General features: G+C 46.0%; 1 protein-coding gene across 2 annotated transcripts in view; it reads left to right on the top strand.

The window, feature by feature from the left end:
- The window catches only part of SHLD1 (shieldin complex subunit 1), a 136600-nt gene that overhangs the window by 41225 nt on the left and 74272 nt on the right, over window positions 1–21103 (top strand). The window contains exon 1 of one of the 2 annotated variants that reach the window (XM_077282658.1): window positions 4975–5089. The exons of the other annotated variant lie outside the window; for it this stretch is intronic. The gene's annotated coding sequence lies outside the window, so the exon portion shown is untranslated. Of the gene's footprint in view, window positions 1–4974; window positions 5090–21103 lie in introns of those variants that run through there. 2 annotated transcript variants of the gene reach the window in all.

Below are 21103 nucleotides of genomic sequence, written 5' to 3'. Positions count from 1 at the left end.
CATGTAACGTGTCAATACGTCGCAATGCGTCGCTAATGTTAGTCTATGGGGAAAAAAAACGCATCCTGCAGACGACTTTGCAGGATGTGTTTTTTTCGCCAAAACGACGCATTGCAACGTATGCAAAAAAACGCTAGTGTGAAAGTAGCCTTACTGAGCACAATCCTGCTGACAGTTTCCCTTTAAATGCTTACGCTTTGTAAGGTAAATCATGGTATAATATTATGATTGGGCATGAACGTGGTTCTCTTTACCTGAAGTCTCAAAGTTCCAACTCTTTTAAAATCACTTTATTGGGTTTTTTACATAACAAATGCACTAATGTATTTAACCCCTTCTCCCTCAAGCCGATTTTCACCTTCCTGACCAGGCCAAATTTTACAATTCTGACCACTGTCACTTTATGTGTAAATAACTCTGGAACGCTTCACCAGATCCCACCGATTCTGAGATTGTTTTCTCGTGACATATCATATTCATGATAGTGGTAAAATTTCTTCGATATAACTGGAGTTTTTTTGTGAAAAAAAAAAAACCCACTGAAATTTGGCGAAAATTTAGCAATTTTCAAACTTTTAATTTTTATGCCCTTAAATCAGAGAGTTATGCCACACAAAATAGTTCATAAATAACATTTCTCACATGTCTACTTTACATATTTTTTAAACATATTTTTTTTGTTAGGAAGATATAAGGGTTAAAAATGACCAGCGCTTTCTCATTTTTCCAATAAAATTTACAAAACCATTTTTTTTTAGAGACCACATCACATTTAAAGTGACTTTGAGAGGCCTATATGACAGAAAATACTAACAAAACTGCACCCCTCAAGGTACCCAAAACCACATTCAAAAAGTTTAATTTATATATTTATTGCACTTTTTGTTCAGCGGTATGATGATAAAGCATTCTCGTTTTTTTTATGGTGTTCACTGAAGGGGTTAACTGGTGGGACAGCCATCTTGGGGCCAGGGGTCACCATGGAGAGAGAGACCAGTCCCTGCATGATGCTTATCAATGTCACTTTCACAATTGACAGCGGCATCACAGGGGTTAAACGCCCATGGTCGGTGTTAGTTCCGAACGTGGCCATTGTTGCAGGGTGTCAGCTCTCATATAGAGCTGACACCCAATCACGGCGGCGCTCAGCGTGAGCCCCATGATCCCTGCACCGTACATCTACTGAGCGTCGCTCTACAAGCGGATAGCAGAACTGCTATCATTATCTATTGCCTCCTGCCTTATTTCCTTGCTCTAGGCCAGTGATGGGCAACCTTTTGAGCTCGGTGTGTCAAAATTCGCCAAAAAACCGAGCATAACTTGGGTGGTGTGTCACCTTGATAAAAAAACATAATTTTGCGACATGTATAGTTTAAATAACAAATATGTATAATTAGAATTAACTTACCTGCTTAGTGACTTCTTTGTTCATCTGTCAGTTGGTTTCTTTTGTTGGTCTTGCTATTATTTAACTTGTGTGGGGTGCCGTGAACTAAGATAAGTGAGGGGGAGGGGGAATTCTTCCAGTGATGGCGAACCTGTGGCACTCCAGCTGTTGCAAAACTACAATTCCCATCATGTCTTTACAGCCAAAGCCTTTGCTTTGAATGGCCAGCCATGATGGGAATTGTAGTTTTGCAACAGCTGGACTGCCACAGGTTCGCCATCACTGATGCCTCCCTCTCACTTATCTCAGTAATGGCCAATGACACCCCACAGTTCACTGGATGATGGTTGCTGTAGTAGTCACAGGGCCTGAGTCCAGACAGCAATCACAGGGCCTGAGTCCAGACAGCTATCACAGGGCCTGAGTCCAGACAGCTATCACAGGGCCTGAGTCCAGACAGCAATCACAGGGCCTCCAGACAGCTATCACAGGGCCTGAGTCCAGACAGCAATCACAGGGCCTGAGTCCAGACAGCAATCACAGGGCCTGAGTCCAGACAGCAATCACAGGGCCTGAGTCCAGACAGCAATCACAGGGCCTGAGTCCAGACAGCTATCACAGGGCCTGAGTCCAGACAGCTATCACAGGGCCTGAGTCCAGACAGCTATCACAGGGCCTGAGTCCAGACAGCTATCACAGGGCCTGAGTCCAGACAGCTATCACAGGGCCTGAGTCCAGACAGCTATCACAGGGCCTGAGTCCAGACAGCTATCACAGGGCCTGAGTCCAGACAGCTATCACAGGGCCTGAGTCCAGACAGCTATCACAGGGCCTGAGTCCAGACAGCTATCACAGGGCCTGAGTCCAGACAGCTATCACAGGGCCTGAGTCCAGACAGCTATCACAGGGCCTGAGTCCAGACAGCTATCACAGGGCCTGAGTCCAGACAGCTATCACAGGGCCTGAGTCCAGACAGCAATCACAGGGCCTGAGTCCAGACAGCTATCACAGGGCCTGAGTCCAGACAGCTATCACAGGGCCTGAGTCCAGACAGCTATCACAGGGCCTGAGTCCAGACAGCTATCACAGGGCCTGAGTCCAGACAGCTATCACAGGGCCTGAGTCCAGACAGCAATCACAGGGCCTGAGTCCAGACAGCAATCACAGGGCCTGAGTCCAGACAGCAATCACAGGGCCTGAGTCCAGACAGCAATCACAGGGCCTGAGTCCAGACAGCTATCACAGGGCCTGAGTCCAGACAGCTATCACAGGGCCTGAGTCCAGACAGCTATCACAGGGCCTGAGTCCAGACAGCTATCACAGGGCCTGAGTCCAGACAGCTATCACAGGGCCTGAGTCCAGACAGCTATCACAGGGCCTGAGTCCAGACAGCTATCACAGGGCCTGAGTCCAGACAGCTATCACAGGGCCTGAGTCCAGACAGCTATCACAGGGCCTGAGTCCAGACAGCTATCACAGGGCCTGAGTCCAGACAGCTATCACAGGGCCTCCAGACAGCTATCTCCTCAGGCCTCAGAAGTGCAGCCTGGGACTTCTGGTCGGTGCAGCCTGGGACTTCTGGTCGGTGCAGCCTGGGACTTCTGGTCGGTGCAGCCTGGGACTTCTGGTCGGTGCAGCCTGGGACTTCTGGTCGGTGCAGCCTGGGACTTCTGGTCGGTGCAGCCTGGGACTTCTGGTCGGTGCAGCCTGGGACTTCTGGTCGGTGCAGCCTGGGACTTCTGGTCGGTGCAGCCTGGGACTTCTGGTCGGTGCAGCCTGGGACTTCTGGTCGGTGCAGCCTGGGACTTCTGGTCGGTGCAGCCTGGGACTTCTGGTCGGTGCAGCCTGGGACTTCTGGTCGGTGCAGCCTGGGACTTCTGGTCGGTGCAGCCTGGGACTTCTGGTCGGTGCAGCCTGGGACTTCTGGTCGGTGCAGCCTGGGACTTCTGGTCGGTGCAGCCTGGGACTTCTGGTCGGTGCAGCCTGGGACTTCTGGTCGGTGCAGCCTGGGACTTCTGGTCGGTGCAGCCTGGGACTTCTGGTCGGTGCAGCCTGGGACTTCTGGTCGGCGCAGCAGGGAGCAGCGCAATGTCGCCCAAACACAGATCCGACGCAGAGGCCTGGGACTTCCGGGAGCTGCGCCTGGCCTACCGGAAGTCCCAGGCCTAGACGCTCTGCACCGGAGCTCTGTTGTTTGGACCCACAGACCTCCTGCATGGCATCCGATCCGATAAAAAATCGGATCGGATGCCATTGTTTAGTATTCCGATACCGCAAGTATCGGGTATCGGCCGATATTTGCTGTATCGGAATTCCGATACCGAGATCCGATACTCTTGTGGTATCGGGTATCGGTATCGAAACAACATTAATGTGTGTAAAATAAAGAATTAAAATAAAAAATATTGCTATACTCACCTGTCCGACGCAGCCTGGACGTCCGCGAGGGAACCGGCAGCGTTGTTTGCTTAAAAATCGCGGTTTTCCTTCCTTACTTGAAGTCCCGGCTTGTGATTGGTTGCGTGCCGCCCATGTGACCGAGACGCGACCAATCACAGCAAGCCGTGACGTAATTTTAGGTCCTTCAGGATTTTAAAATTACGTTCCGGCGTTGTGATTGGTTGCGTGCGGTCACATGGGCGACGCAACCAATCACAACGCCGGAACGTAATTTTAAAATCCTGAAGGACCTAAAATTACGTCACGGCTTGCTGTGATTGGTCGCGTCTCGGTCACATGGGCGGCACGCAACCAATCACAAGCCGGGACTTCAAGGAAGGAAGGAAAACCGCGATTTTTAAGCAAACAACGCTGCCGGTTCCCTCGCGGACGTCCAGGCTGCGTCGGACAGGTGAGTATAGCAATATTTTTTATTTTAATTCTTTATTTTACATATTAATATGGTTCCCAGGGCCTGAAGGAGAGTTTCCTCTCCTTCAGACCCTGGGAAAGAAGCAATTTCTATGGGGCCGCGGCCGGCGGCCGGCGTGTCACTGAAAATGACTACGCGTGTCAGCACTGACACGCGTGTCATAGGTTCGCCATCACTGCTCTAGGCACTGCTTGATTGTACTCTCAGACCAGTACTACCTCAGATTGTAGGGCGGTGATCACATATTTTATCTTACATTTTTTTCAAAATAAAGATTAAACAACAACCACCAGATGGATTTAATCAACCAAGGTATCATTGTAATCAGTATAATGGCGCCGACCTGACAGTGTGTGTAGGTTACTGTGCACAATCCTGCTGACAGGTTCCATTAAAGCATTTTACTTCCCAGATATAAAAAAGGCACTGAATCAACACTTCTCTTACCAAGAGCATATATATCTCTATGGTATAGTGTGTGGGTAAGAGAATAATGTGCATTACTCAAATGTCCACTAATTACTCAAATGATATATATTGTTTTAGATTTTATTATTGCAAGCTATAATTATTTGATATATAGCACAAATAAAACATGACAAATATTTCTACATTCATTTTATGTGTTTGGTGAGCTGAAAGACCTTTCTAGGATTTTTTTTTTCCCAGTCAGCCCAGCTCAGCAGCAGGTTTTCACAAAATGGCAAAGCTCTTTCTCGTGAGGGATTTTGCCTCAGCCATGACACCGTAGGAGCCATGTTTGAAGAGGGCAATGTTTGCGGTGTGCACTTCCTGGAGTGTTTGTCAGCCACATGGAGCTGTGGGGACAGGTAGGAGAGGGCTGTGCAGCGGAGACTCTGTGCTCAGCAGTGTGTGCACCATACACAGTGGATGGAGGGAGTGTAATGCTAGTGATGCCTCTGCACCGTGCTGTCCTCTGTGCACCGTGCTGTCCTCTGTGCACTGTGCTGTCCTCTGTGCACTGGGCTGTGGAGTGCTGACATACATATGTAAGAATGGTGTGCAATATATGACTGTGCATGAATGAAGCCGGCCCAGCAGGGCGGGAACACTCCTGTAAGATTTAGGTCCTGTCCTTCCCTGCAATAAGGGCTGGTGACTGCATTCCCTCCTTATAACAACAGTCTAGGTGGCCAATATGGGGACGATATATTGCAATAGAAGGGAATCCGTCAGTAGGATCAGGTCTATATGGAGGGGCAGGTGATGGGATGCCGAATAATGTGATCTACAAGCGCATGAACGTTCCCTAGAAATCCATGTGTTTCTTTTCAACTTTGCATATGACAAGCGGGGATTTCTTGCAAATCATTCATTGGGTCACAGATATCATGAGATCATTTTATTCAGCTTCCTATGACAGATGGTCCCGTTTACACGGTTTAGGGGGGTTGCTCTAAGCCCTTATCGGTAAAATAATGCTGTTAAAAGGGTTGTCTGGTCCAAACTGATAAGTCTGCAGTCGCTGTGTGTGACTGCAGGGATTTGCTGGCTTCTGAGCTTGGCCCAGAGGGTGTGTATGAGTTATACATACTCCCGGCTTGTGAACGCGGCCTCGCTTCCGTACACTTGGCTGTAGTGAGGCTGTGCCCTCTAGTTGGCCCTGGCTACCGGTCGGCCACTTCCCTAGACGGCGTGCTGCCTTTCTCCATACAAGTCTATGGAAGTGTGAGGCTGCGCCCATGGACGGGAGTATGTTTATCTGAAACGTACCCTTCGGTCACAACTCAGAAACTTCCCCGGCAGGCTTGCACTTTCAGTCACGGAGGCAGTGCCGGCGCTGGTTTAGAAAGCGGTGCCTGTAACCGCGTCCCCAACACTGACTGACAGCCAGCTCAGATTAATTCCATGTTTGCAGGTTAATAGTTATTTTACATCTCAGGTTTCCGTTACAGAAATACTAAGACTGGCAGTTCATATGTCAGTTTTAAAAATATGTTAAAAAAATGGAGTAAATTGAACCATTGTCTTAACCGGCGCCTCCTTAGAGTGGTCAGTGCCCGTTTTCGGCTGCTTCACGTCAGCAGGGCAGCTCTACCTCATGCGGGCTGCTCTGTCACCGCAGAACTGGCTGTCAATGAGCATACAAGTCCTGTCAACAGAACTGAAGAGAAGCCGCTGCCCTGTCGATGTGACGTCAGTGGAAGCCGCAGAGTTCCTGGCAGGAGCGATCGGTGACCGTTCTGTGCTGGCAGGAAATTGCGCCAGTCAGGTAGTTGGCAAGCACCCACTTATTCTTAGGGCCACAGTAAAAAAAAATAATATAGTCCATACAGGAAGATAAGGTGTAACATGGGTGGCGGGTTTTTCTGTATATTGGAGTGCGGATGGTTATTCCGCCATCTAGTGGTCTTTGTAGGAATTCCAGCTAAAGTTATAGTTATAGCACACACCTTTCTAGGGAAAACAAGATGTCAGATTTTATGATTGGCAGTGTTTATTACCAAAATGATTGTGTGAAGGATTTGTGCGGGGATCAGACATAAGAAGGCTCGCTTTATGTGCGACAGGTTGTAGTTTTGCTTGACATTCATTTTCCCATATAGAGTAAGGCCACGGTCACACTAGCAGTATTTGGTGAGTTTTTACCTCAGGATTTGTAAGTGAAAACCAGGAGTGGGTGATAAATACAGAAGTGGTGACATGTTTCTATTATACTTTTCCTCTGATTGTTCCTCTCCTGGTTTTAGCTTACAAATACTGAGGTAAAAAAAAAATAATCAAATGCTCAATTTGTGAACGTGACCTAATGTGGAAAATGACAACAAAAAAATGTCTTCCAAGATCTGGTGATTTGGGGGAAACTCCCCCCCTGCAATTACTCCATTATTTGGCGTTTTTATTTTTATTACATTAACGGTGCAGTAAAAATGACCTTGAAACAAGATTCTTGAGGTCAGTGTGATTCTGGAGATGGTCTTTTTCTATTCTATTGGCTTAAAATGTCAGTATTTTGTCAAACTTTATTTTTTATTTTGCAATTTTTTTTCTATAATTCCTACAATTGAGCTGTGAGCCTTTTTTTTTGCATGATGAGCTGGTATTCTTATAGATTTTTTTTTTTTTTATTTGCGTTATTTCAGTAATAAAAAAAATTGCAATTGTAGCGTTTTTTTTTTTTCTCTTACAGCTTTTACCGATCGGCAATTATTTTATATTTTGATAGTTCTGATGTTATGACTTTTCTGGATGCATTATGCCAAATGTGTATTTTTTGTTTTGCATTTCTTAATTGTTAACTGTAGAATAGTGGGCAATTGTTATATGCACGTGTTTTTTTTTTTTTTTTTTTCTACTTTATTTTATCAGTTCCATTATGAACCTTGAACCTGCGATAATCTGAACACTTGTTCTACAGTACATACAGCAATTCCATAGTATTGCTATGTACCGGTATATTAAAAATGACAGTCACAGGTTTTGGGGGGCATTCAGCCAGTCCTCATATGTCATGGTCGTAAGTCACATGTAGCTGTCAGTGATTGACAGCAGTGATTGTCAGGCCCACCAATTGCTGCTGTTAGGGGCAGATGCCAGCTATTTTATATAACGGTGGATGCGTCCTTCTACCTGAAGGCGGGATAGGCGGCGCCTGCGCAGTGCGGCACGCGGCAGAAAATAGGGATAATGGTGACGGCTGGCGTGTGCGCACTGCTATGTTGACGTTGTAGTATAATTCTTCAATAAAATGGCACCGTAGTCAACGTGCGTGCATCCTGCAATATCCGGCACCATTTTGTTGAAGACATTTTGTCTGAGAATTTGTATACACAGTGTCTTCAATAAAATGGCACTGACTCCAGTGCCACAGTGCGCAGGCGCCGCCTATCCCTACATGTTGACGCTCTAGTACATTACTTAAAATGGTGACGGAGTCACTGCGTGCTCATACCATTATCTCCGGCACCATTTTATTGAAGACCCTGTATAAATGTACCAATACAAATTCTCCCCACCCGGGCGTAGAACGGGTTCAATAGCTGGTATAATATATCCGGCATCTGCCCTGTGTGGAGCGGACTTTGCTACTGAACCTGCTCCAAAATGCCTGCCACGCTCCATGACGTGATAGGCCATGATGGAGCATAAAGAAATTAAAAACAGACCAGGTAACTTATGACATAACAGATGACCATCCGTTACGATTTTTTTCCCGTAGTCGTCAATGTTTAAAATAAATAAATTAAAAAAATGTATATGTGGATCCAGTTGCAATTCTCTTTTTCACCCACAAAAAAGTGCAAAAGACCCCGAATCATCAAAGCACTTTGAAAAGTCGCAGAATCTTTGCACAACACGCAGTTTGCACAAAAAATGTGCAACTTTTGGCCCTATTAAGCCACAAATCTTACTTTATAGATGCACATAACACTTTTTGAGTGCTTGTCCAGGACAATTTTATTATTTGTCACTTTGGGCTTCAAAAAACTTACAGGCAGGTCTTTGCTAACAAAAACATCTACCTGCCTGCTTTGCCCGTAACCAGCTTAGCGCAGTCTCCAACCACTCCTGCTGGCGGCTCAGATGCTCCATGTCAAGACAGCAGCTCTTCTTCTTCTGCGCTGCTCTGTTAACGGGGCGTGAATGCTGACATCATGATTGACGCTGGCTTAATGCAGAGCTGGCTGTCAATCAGCATGACGTCAGCAGTTACGACCCGTCAGTAGAGTAAAGTGGATGAGAAGCTGTTGAAGTGATGTCAGCGGAAGCCCCTGAGTTGCTGGCAGGAGTGGCCTATGGCATCTGGCACAACCAGCCGGTAGGAAGCAACTACCTGACTGTGTTAGGCTAGTTTCACATTAGCGTTTAAATCCGCAGCGTTTGAAACGCATCCGCAAGTGGTGGGAAAAACGCATATAAACGCGTACAAACGCGGCGTTTTTTAGATGCATGCGGTATCGCATGCGGTTAAAACAACGCTGCGTTTGTACGCGTTTATATGCGTTTTTTCCTGCGTTTGCGTTTTTGGTGCGCATGATGAGAAATTTCACAAGAGAAAAATCAAGATAACCAGACACCGCCAATGGGACTACAGAGGGCGTGTATTATGGGATCTCTATATATAGACCCTAGGGCTACAGAAATCTTAACAGTTTGCTACTGTATCCTGTGTCATGATGGATCTTCGCATGGAGAGCTTTTATTTCAACCTGGATTTAAGCATCAAGCTGTTTCTTCCCTGTGCTTTTGCTTGGGAGCAAGACAGAAATCGCCAAAGATGGAGAAGGAGACAACGTAGGCGTTTTTGGAGACACCCCATTATTGAACTACGTGAGAGCCGTGGAGCCTATCACACGCTGTATGCCGAGCTTAATGCCAACCCGGAGAAATTCCAGGAATACACAAGGATGTCGCAAGACTCGTTCCGGGATTTGCTTGCTCGTGTCCAAGGAGCCATACGGCGACAGGACACCCAGCTCCGTAGAGCGATTCCACCAGAGGAACGTCTGCTGGTTACATTAAGGTACGTTCCAAATCTAAACCAATGACAGTCCAAATTTTGTGTTTTCTGACATGTATTTTTTGGGTATTTTCCTTTCTTTCTTTAGCGTAACCACACCATAAATAGAATACAGGTAGTCCTCGACTTACGACGTTGATCCGTTCTTACACGGCGTCATAAACCGAATTTCGATGTAAGTCGGACCATACATTCATACAGTACTGTACCATAATAACAGTACAGTACTGCATACACTTAGCCTATCCAAACACCTATCCTAACACAGTACCCTACATAATTAGGGTGTTATGGCGTGCAGGAGACACGTTTTCCTCGTGTAACCGGGTACAGTGTACAGTACTGGACTCTATTCTTCTGCCACTGCACGTAGTTGCATGTAGTTCGACTTACGACGCAAAACCGTGTAAGTCGGAATGAGGCGTCGTATAAAGCGTTGTAACCACGAAACGATGTAACTCGAGACCGTTGTAACCCGAGGACTAACTGTAGATTGTAATGGTTTTTGTGTTTGTTTTTCTTTCAGATTTCTGGCAACCGGAGAGAGTTTATCATCCCTCCACTTCCAATACTGGCTTGGAATATCCACCCTGTCCGGAATAGTTGCGGACACCTGTTGGGCTTTGTGGAATGTACTCCGTGATGAGTTTATACCACTACCCACCTTGGACATGTGGCTTGAAATTGCGGAAAAATTCTGGAGTGTGTGTGATTTCCCCAACTGTTTAGGAGCGGTGGATAGAAAGCACATCCGCATTATCAAACCTGCCAGAACAGGATCGGAGTACTTCAACTATAAAAAATATTTTTCTGTTGTGCTCTTGGCAATAGCTGATGCGAACTGTCGCTTCATCGCTGTGGACATTGGAGCTTTTGGTCGTGGCAATGATTCACAAACTTTCAAGAACTCTGATATGGGCCGCCGTGTGTATGGCAAAAATTTCAATTTTCCCCCGCCACAACCTCTCCCCAACACTCAAGGTCCACCGATGCCATTTGTTATGGTTGGGGATGAGGCCTTTCAGATGTGTGAAAACCTACTGAAGCCCTATTCCAGCCGGGACTTGAACCACACTAGAAGGATGTTTAACTACAGACTGACCAGTGCCCGAAGAACAGTAGAGTGTACCTTTGGCATTCTGGTCGCTAAATGACGCATTCTTGCATCAGCCATAAATCTAAAAGTGGAAACAGTCGACGAGGTGGTCAAAGCCTGTGTGGTTCTGCATCTACTATATAATTGTCTAAGGGTCACTTCCGTCTGTCTGTCTGTCTGTAACGGTTATTCGTTCGCTGATTGGTCTCGGCAGCTGCCTGTCATGGCTGCCGCGACCAATCAGCGTTGCGCACAGTCCGGAAGAAAATGGCCGCTCCTTACTCCCCGCAGTGCCCGCACTCACTGGCCGACGCCCGCATACACCCCTCCAGTCTGCCCTCACACAGGGTTAATGGCAGCAGTAACGGACCGCGTTATGCCGCGGTGTAATGCACTCTGTTGCCGCTGCTATTAACCCTGTGTGACCAACTTTTTACTATTCATGCTGCCTATGCGGCATGAATAGTAAAACGATCTAATGTTAAAAATAATAAAAAAAATAAAAAATCGTTAGATACTCAGTCCGTCGGCCCCCTGAACGACAACAGGCCTTTCCCGCTCCTCCCGATGCTCCATGCTGCGATCTCGCGAGATGATGACGTAGCGGTCTCGCGAGACCGCTACGTCATCATCTCGCGAGACCGCAATGCACTCTTGGGACCGGAGCGGGCGAGGAGCATCGCTTGGATCCAGAGGCTCCGGAAGGTGAGTATATAACTATTTTTTATTTTCTTTCTTTTTTTTTTTTTTTTTACAGGGATATGATGCCCGCATTGCTATACACTGCGTGGGCTGGGCAATACACTACATGGGCTGGGCAATACACTACATGGGCTGGGCAAAACACTACATGGGCTGTGCTATATACTACATGGGCTGTGCTATATACTTGGCTGGGCAATATACTACATGGGCTGTGCTATATACGTGGCTGGGCAATGTACTGCGTGGGCTGCGCAATGTACTGCGTGGGCTGCGCAATGTACTGCGTGGGCTGCGCAATGTACTGCGTGGGCTGCGCAATGTACTGCGTGGGCTGCGCAATGTACTGCGTGGGCTGCGCAATGTACTGCGTGGGCTGCGCAATGTACTGCGTGGGCTGCGCAATGTACTGCGTGGGCTGCGCAATGTACTGCGTGGGCTGCGCAATGTACTGCGTGGGCTGCGCAATATACTACGCATACATATTCTAGAATTTGTTGCCTTTTTTGACTCAGATATTGGACGTGTGTCATGGCAGGACAATGTTGTGTAAATGTCCTGTTGTAATTCGATCGGTACCAGTAATTTTCTACAATGATAATAATATTTCTCATTAATAAAGTTTACTTTTGGTTGTGTTGACCGTGTCTCCTATCTTTTTCCTCTCCAAACCAAGGCTGTCCTAAAACTGGCAGTATTTGATCTGTATGTAATATCAGTTTTTGTAATCCAAAACCAGGAGTGGGTGATAAAGGCAGAGGTGCTAGTTATTATGTTAATATCATAATTTACCTCTAAGGCTAGGTTCACATTGCGTTAGGGCAATCCGTTTAGCGCTAGCGGATTGCGCTAACGCTGTGTATTTGTAGGGGTCGCGCTAACGTCCCCGCTCTCGCAGATCCCCGATCTGCAAGAGCGGGGAACGGACCTCGGGCGCGCCGCGGACGCTGCAAGCCGCTGCACAAAAGAACGGCACATCGCTAGCGCGAGCCGAAAAAGGCACGCACTAGCGATGCGCTTCAGGCTGAAACAACATTGCTGTCAATGGGTGCGCTAACGGACCCGTTGCACGGCGTTAATTGCGACATTTTGGCCGTGCAACGCTGTCCGTTAGCGATCACCTACTAACGCAATGTGAACCTAGCCTAATTGTTCCACTCCTTGTTTTGGCTTACAAGTACTGATATAAAACACTGGCCATATACTGCTAGTGTTATGGCAGCCATGTTGCTTTAGTGGTAAGCTTGTTGACGTCATTGCGTCCCGATTCTGTTCTGCTGTATCCATTGGACACAAACTGAAGAGACAATGATTGTCACACTAAAGAGATCTATACTCATCAAGTCAGGTGTCAGAAATAATGAATTCATGATGCACATATAACAGCTTCATGAATTCACTATTTCTGACACCTGTGCAGGTGAGCACAGATATGCAGTGTGTGACCACCATTGTCCCTTCAATTTGTGTGTAATAGATTATGTATGAAGAAGAGAAAATGGTGGTTGTACAAGGCAGTTCTCTGCTCACCAGGTCAGGTGTCATAACTAATGAGTTTTTTGACACCTGACCTGTTCAGTAGAGTTCTGCACTGTATTTCCACCATTTTCTCTTCAGACTGCCACACTAGTCACAGACAAAAAGAGATTATGGAGATACATGTAATATTTTTTGGCCCACTTCATATCTGTGTACTAAAGACACACAAAGCTGCAGTCTTTTTTTTTTTTTTTTTTTTTTTTTTTTTTTTTAACTACTGGAGATATGATGTGGGCCAAAAAGTAAGTGTGTGGCAAAGTTTCTTGGGGCACGGTGTGTTGCCGGCGGCGGAAGACACAATAAACCAAACATAATTGTGGCAAATCAAATATTTTTTTTATTTTTTAAGAACCAAAAAATTTATTTACTGCGCCGGCTTGGGGTAGAGTGATGTAAAGGGGGGGTGTGAAGCACTGAGGCCTGGCTAACCGTGGACGATGTAGAGGTGGCAGGAGAAGGGGCAATGAAACTAGAAGGGTCTGGAAGTTCGGGGATGGGGCTTGACACATGAGAGGCTTGAGACGCACTGGAAGGGTGAGACAAACCTGACATTACAGACACATTGGGAGGTGAAGGGGGAGGAATGCTAAGAGTCCTCTGTTTTTGTTTTTTTTTTGTGTGTTTTTTTTTTTTTTGGTTTGCCTGGATGTGGGAGGTCTTTGTGGGCTCATATAGCGTGGTGGTGGGTGACCTGTCAGGGTCCGGCTGCACTGTGTCAGAGTTCATAGTGCTCGTAGATCGTGCAGCCATGCCAGAGTCCATAGTGCTCGTAGATCGTGCAGCCATGCCAGAGTCCATAGTGCTCGTAGATCGTCCAGTCATGCCAGAGTCCATAGTGCTTGTAGAGCGGAAGGCCATGCCAGGGTCCTGCTGCATCGTGGTGGTGGCGGTACGGAAGGCCATGCCAGGGTCCTGCTGCATCGTGGTGGTGGCGGTACGGAAGGCCATGCCAGGGTCCTGCTGCATCGTGGTGGTGGCGGTACGGAAGGCCATGCCAGGGTCCTGCTGCATCGTGGTGGTGGCGGTACGGAAGGCCATGCCAGGGTCCTGCTGCATTGTGGTGTCAGTGGATGAGGTCAAAGCAGGAGCAGCGGATGTCGTGGTGGCGGTGGGATGTCCAACTGCACTCGACATGGTGGTGGTGCTGTAGCGGTGTCCGGCTGTGGAAGGAATTGAGGTGGCCATGCAGTGGGATGCAGCAGAGGTCGGCATTGAGGTCAATCGTGACAGTGAAGGCACAGGTGGATATGCCGCCACTGTCTGCTGGAAATACCGACTCTGCTGCATAGCCTGCACGTAAGCAGCATTGCAGGCCTGCATGACACTCAGCTGGAGATCAGGAGTAAGGTGTTCCGACATGCCCTGCTCAATTTGGTTAAAAAAATGATGTGCTGGCCTCTGGAGGTCGGCTTTCACTTGATCAAGGCTTTTGCTGACCTCCTGGATACGTGCATTCAAGAGGCTATGTGAAACATCCATTCGGTCCCCCAAAGCCTTGATTGCTTCGTGTAAAACCGAGCTCAAGTGCAAAAACTCGGGCATGAGTGACCTGTCCGAAGCCCTCTGCCGCTGCCGGGAGGAGCCCAAAAACAAAGGGGCAGTGGAAGAGGACTGTGAAAGGGGAAGACCTGATGGACCAGCTCCCTGGTCTCCAGTTAGTGTGGCAGGCCCACTTGCTGCTGCGCTGCTGGATGGCTGGGACGGGTCCGTGGCTGTCGGATGAAGGACCGCTCCAGAACCTGGGCCAACAGTAGTGCTGTATGTGCTGTGAAAAAAGGAAAAAGAAAATTACTATCAAAAATTTACCAGACGCAAAATCCTGTGGAATATAAAAATACAGATTATGGCAATACAATACAACCTAATGCACGTGATAAATACTTACGTTCTCTGGGCAAGGACCGGTCTTAAAAATGCCAGAACTCTATGGTATTTGTATCTTCTGATCCTTGCTCCTGAACCACTGGGAACACGGCTCTCTTGACGCAGGTCCTTGTTGAAGCGGTCCTTCATCGAACGCCAACGTGTTTTGACTTTGGCCACTGTTAAAAAAAAAAAAAAAAAAAATTGTAGTCAGAAAAAGGACTTTTGGCCGTGCTCACACAACTGTCTATGATGACAGAAACTCCTGAGAGTTTCTTTCATCACACACAGTCGAGTGAGCACGGCCAAGGTCTCTGCTGCTTCACACTGCAGTGCAATACTTACCAAATGCATTTCGGACCCGTGTCGGGGCGTTGTCCCAGCCATCCCACATTGCTTGGGCCACCTCATTCCATAAGCGCCGGATCGTGACGTTTGAGTGCAGTGGATCCCGGGTGTCCCACAACGCTACTCGCTCCTGGACCAGGGAGATGAGGAGGTCATTCTCGATTAGATCATCCTCCCATTGTGAAACCTAAAAATTAAATAAAGTCATTTAAAGTTTGCTCAATTAACATAAGGAAAAGAAAGAAAAAAGATGCTGAGAAATGGCATGAATAGGAAAGTCAGCATACAAAAGGATTCCATAAGAAAAAAGTAAAGAAATACGAATGGAAAGAAAGGAAGATTCAAGAATATTCAACTGAGGATACAGTAAACAGTCAGCCTTGTATACGTACCCGCTGCCGTCTTTCCACCGGAACTTGACTCCGCTGCTCCTGCCCTGTCTCTGCCGCAGTAGAAGAGCTCTAAAAAAATAAATCAAATTGTCACATGTGTCGATGTGACAGTGAATACTTACCAATCTGACGAGGCAAGTACTCACCTCACCTCACTGACATGCTCTACTTCCGACTGTCCTGGACAAAACTCCTCATCAGAAGAAGCAGAAGACATTCTGATGCATGTAGAAAGAAAGAAATGTCCTAATTTCTGCCATGTAGAGAAAGAAAATAGAAAATAAAGGCATTGGCTAGGATATGCTCACATTGTTCAGTGTCTTGTTTTCCTCCAAGGTGCTGTGGTCTGTATGCTCTGCTTGGCTGTCCGCTGTGGGCCGTCTGCTCTGCTTGGCTGTCTGCTGAGAAGTGACCTGCAACTGTCCCCACCCTCCCTTTATCACCTTAATGGTGGGGGGTGGCTTATCAGTGTCTAGACATGTTTTTCTCTATTGAAACGCATGCGTTCACGAACGCAACCAAACGCATGTGCTTGTAAACGCATGCGTTCATATAGACAGCAATGCGTTTTTTTGTCACAATCCTTGCGCAATCGACCGCATGCATTTCCAGGCGGCAAATTGACGCCTCTAAAAATTAATACATGTTGCATTTCCGTGCCAAGCCGCAAATGACGAGACAACGCATGCGTCGTCAAACGCGTCAAAACGCGAACAAACAAAAACGCATGCGTCCCTAATGTTAAATATAGGAATACACAACGCATGCGGATGGATATATGCGGTACAAACGCTGCGGACACAACCGCAAATGTGAAACCAGCCTTAGTACTTAGACCCATAGTAAAAAAAATGAAATAGTCCTGGATAACACCTTCATTAAAGGGGTTGTCCAAACCGAAAAGTCTGCAGTCCCTCTGTGTGACTGCAGATTTATTAATCCCCCCTCTCCCCCCAGAGCATGTACTGTGCGTCTCAGGGATGTGTCTGCTTCTGAGCCGGGTCCAGAGGGTATGTATGCATTATACATACTCCTGGCCAGTGTGCGTGTATAGCTCATACATTCCCTTCGGTTCCAACTCGAAAACCGGAGAAGCCCTGCAGCGCACCATGTGCTGGGGGGGGGGGGGGTGTTTCATAAGTCTGCAGTCACACAGAGGAACTGTAGACATAACGATTTGGACCGGACAATCCCTCTAAGGGTATGTGCACACATCAGGATTTCTTGCTGAAATTTCCTGACAAAAAACAGACATTTCTGCCAGAAATCCGCATACATTTTTTTGTGCATTTTTTTCCCAATGCATTAAATAACGGGAAAAACGCAAAAAATCCGCAAAATTAATAAACATGCAGCTTTTTTTACCGTGATGCGTTTTTTTTCGCGGGAAAAAAACGCATCATGTGCACAAAAATTGCAGAATGCATTCTAAATGATAGGATGCATATGTATGCGTTTTTTATGCGTCTTTATCGTGAAAAAACGCTAAAAAACCTGAACGTGTGCACATAGCCTAAGAGGCATTTGCTTTTCTTTATCAAATTCTCCTTCCCTCATGAAGACTGGCATGAACAATGCTGGTCTCGAATAATCGGAGGAGGGAGGGAGTGTTTTGGATCATTTATTTCTGTCTTTGGCATCCAAAAAAGGGAAATTGCTCCTGGACATGAGTTTAGTCTGAGAATCCGGAAATTTGAACTGTTCAGATGAAAATCTTATTGTTTACGTGCTTTTGGTTAATATGAATAAAGTTGATCCGTTGTGGTGAGGGCAGATGAGCGCATTGAGCTTTTTCTGGAATATATGGATGTAGGTTACAGCCACAGAGGAAGCCATTTTCCTTCGTTGAATGTGCCATGTAGGAGCTGGTAAGGAGGAGCGGACCTGGCACAAGAGACTCCTTGTTAGGCATTTTTCTCTTTTTGCTGATTTCAGTAGACTGCAGTCTGGATGGAATTGAGGTTTATTTAATCATTGCTTACAAAGCGTTGGCTCGCTCCTGACCTCGGCTCTACGTACAGCACACTGCTATCTAGTTAGATCATGCCACTTAGGTTTATTACTGATATTAATGCGCTGTTTCATCCAAGATAAAGCCAGTCAACAAATTTATTTTTCCAGCCTGAGTGACTATAATAAAATTATTATTAAAATGCTGGGGACTGGTTTACAACTGCAGTTTTCAGTGGAGATGGTCATCAATGGTCCTGGAAAAAAATACACGGATTTACAGTATGTGGACACACCTGTTCATACAGTGCTTCCCCTTGTTCTTATTGATATGGGTACCTTGTAGATTCAGCCTGAAGGAGGTAAAACCACGATGGAACATGTGCAAATAAGGAGCAAAGAAACACGTGTGAAACAAAGCAGAATACATGTTAAACCTTAGATTCATCACTGTACTGCTGTTTTAATCAGACAGCTTTACACCCGTTTGGCCAGTGAACAGTTAAACTTTGTCAAGAGTTCATATGTGGAATCACCGGCCTTCAGAAATTGTTTACGACCATCAGGTGTTGGGACACAGCTCCATTCAGTGGTGAGCCCTATGCTTGGTTAAAAAAGTGACCATTACTGACTACAACATTTTTTGTTCTTGATTTCTTTTACTGTTTCTTGAAGCCAGAAAGTTGCCATTTGAAATGACTGTAGTTTTGTTCCATGTCTGTGATCTGCTTTTTTTTTCTACAAAATTAAACAACTGAATGAGCATCCTCCAAGGCCGGTGATTCCATAATTTTTGCCAGGGGTTGTAGTTGTGCCATGGACATGTGACTTTATGCTCATTTAGGTTGGCATCAATAGCACTCGCACCATGGGCGAACACAGATAGTAGATGGCCCCTGTGCAAGAGCTGTACTTGGGCTTCCTCTTATCCCACCTATCATCATGAAGCACCTAATTATTTTCTACAATGCCTTGCGAAAGTATTCGGCTCCCTGGAACTTTTCAACCTTTTCCCACATATGCTTCAAACATATAGATACCAAATGTAAATTTTTGGTGAAGAATCGACAACAAGTGGAACACAATTGTGAAGCTAAATGAAATTTATTGGTTATTTTAAATTTTTGTGGAATTCAAAAACTGAAAAGTGGGGCGTGCAATATTATTCTGTCCCTTTAAAGGGAACCTGTCACCTCCAAAATCGAAGGTGAGCTAAGCCCACCAGCATCAGGGGCTTCTCTACAGCATTCTGTAATGCAGTAGATAAGTACCCAATGTATCCTGAAAGATGAGAAAAAGAGGTTATATTATACTCACCTATATTATACTACGGAATGCTGTAGATAAGCCCTTGATGCTGGTGGGCTTAGCTCGCCTTTGATTTTGGGGGTGACCGGTTCCCTTTAACTTAATACTTTGTTGCGCCACCTTTTGCTGCGATTACAGCTATAAGTCGCTTGGGGTAAGGTGCTATCAGTTTTGTACATCGAGAGATTGAAATTCTTGCCCATTCTTCCTTGGCAAACCGCTCGAGCTCAGTGAGGTTTGATGGAGATCGATTGTGAACAGCAGTTCTCAGCTCTTTCCGCAGATTCTCGATTGGATTGGGGTCTGGACTTTGTTTGGCCATTCTAACACCTGGATACGTTTATTTGTGAACCATTCCATTGTAGATTTTGCTTTATGTTTGGGATCATTGTCTTGTTGGAAGACAAATCTCTGTCCCAGTCTCAGGTCTTTTTGCAGACTCCAACAGGTTTTTTTCAAGAATGGTCCTGTGTTTGCCTCCATCCATCTTCCCATCAATTTTAACCATCTTCCCTGTCCCTGCTGAAGAAAAGCAAGCCCAAACCATGATGGTGCCACCACCATGTTTGACAGTGGGGATGATGTGTTCAGGGTGATGAGCTGTGTTGCCTTTACGCCAAACATATCGTTTGGCATTGTTGCCAAAAAGTGGCGATTTTGGTTTCATCTGACCAGAGCACCTTCTTCCACATGTTTGGTGTGTCTCCCAGGTGGCTTGTTGTAAACGTTACTCAACACTTTTTATGAATATCTTTGAGAAATGGCTTTCTTCTTGCCACTCTTCCATAAAGGTCAGATTTGTGCAGTGTACGACTGATTGTTGTCCTATGGACAGACTGTCCCACCTCAGCTGTAGATCTCTGCAGTTCATCCAGAGTGATCATGGGCCTCTTTGCTGCATCTCTGATCAGTCTTCTCCTTGTTTGAGATGAAAGTTTAGAGGGACGGCCGGGTCTTGGTAGATTTGCAGTGGTATGATACTCCTTCCATTTCAATATGATCGCTTGCACAGTGCTCCATGGGATGTTTAAAGTTTTGGAAATCATTTTGTATCCAAATCCGGCTTTAAACTTCTCCACAACAGTATCATGGACCCGCCTGTTGTGTTCCTTGGTCTTCATGATGTTCTCTGTGCTTCAAACAGAACCTTGAGACTATCACAGAGCAGGTGCATTTATACGGAGACTTGATTACAAACAGGTGGATTATATTTATCATTAGGCATTTAGGACAACATTGGATCATTCAGAGATCCACAATGAACTTCTGGAGTGAGTTTGCTGCACTGAAAGTAAAGGGGCCGAATAATATTGCACGCCCCACTTTTCAGTTTTTGAATTTCCACAAAAATTTAAAATAACCAATAAATTTCATTCAACTTCACAATTGTGTTCCACTTGTTGTTGATTCTTCACCAAAAATTTACATTTGGTATTTTTATGTTTGAAGCATGATATGTGGGAAAAGGTTGAAAAGTTCCAGTGAGCCAAATACTCTCGCAAGGCACTGTATATAGCTGTAATTGTGAATTATGGAGTTCATTAGTTTATACCCTTATGTGCAGTCTAGTGATGAGAGAACCTGCTTGGATAAGGTGTTATCTGACCATGCTCAGTACTAACAGAGTGTCTTCGGCGTGCTCGAATAATATGTTCGAGTTCCCGCAGCTGCATGTCTTTGGCGGTTTGACAGCTACAACACATGCAGGCATTTCATGTTTTGCAGGCAATCCCTGCATGTGTTGCCGTGAGACATGCAGCCGTGGGGACTTGAACATATTATTCAAGCACACCAAATACAGTCTGTTAGCACTTGAGCATGCTCAGTTAACACCTTATCTGAGCACTTTTTTCTCATCACTAGTGCAGTGTAACTGATAGTAGAAAATATATTTGGCCCCTTTGTGGTCGCACCACTGACATGTCCGCCCCATCTGGCTCTTCATAATATAATATTGCTGGGCGTGAAGTCTGATAGTTTGCACTGTGTGGACGTGCTGTGTATTTTATACTAATGTTTTCTAGTCCTTACATTAGGGACAAAACTAGTGGCTGCAGGGATTGCGAGCTACGAGAACTTGGTAAGACCAATAATATTAAAGACATGATAGTTGGAACCCTGTAGAAGACTTTGCGTTGGCACCATGGTTTTGAAGCTGCACCAC

Source organism: Ranitomeya variabilis, chromosome 2, assembly GCF_051348905.1.
Source record: "Ranitomeya variabilis isolate aRanVar5 chromosome 2, aRanVar5.hap1, whole genome shotgun sequence".
In the NCBI taxonomy this organism is placed as follows: Eukaryota; Metazoa; Chordata; class Amphibia; order Anura; family Dendrobatidae; genus Ranitomeya; species Ranitomeya variabilis.
Note: the sequence above shows the minus strand (reverse complement) of the source record. Positions and strands in the feature narration are given on the sequence as shown.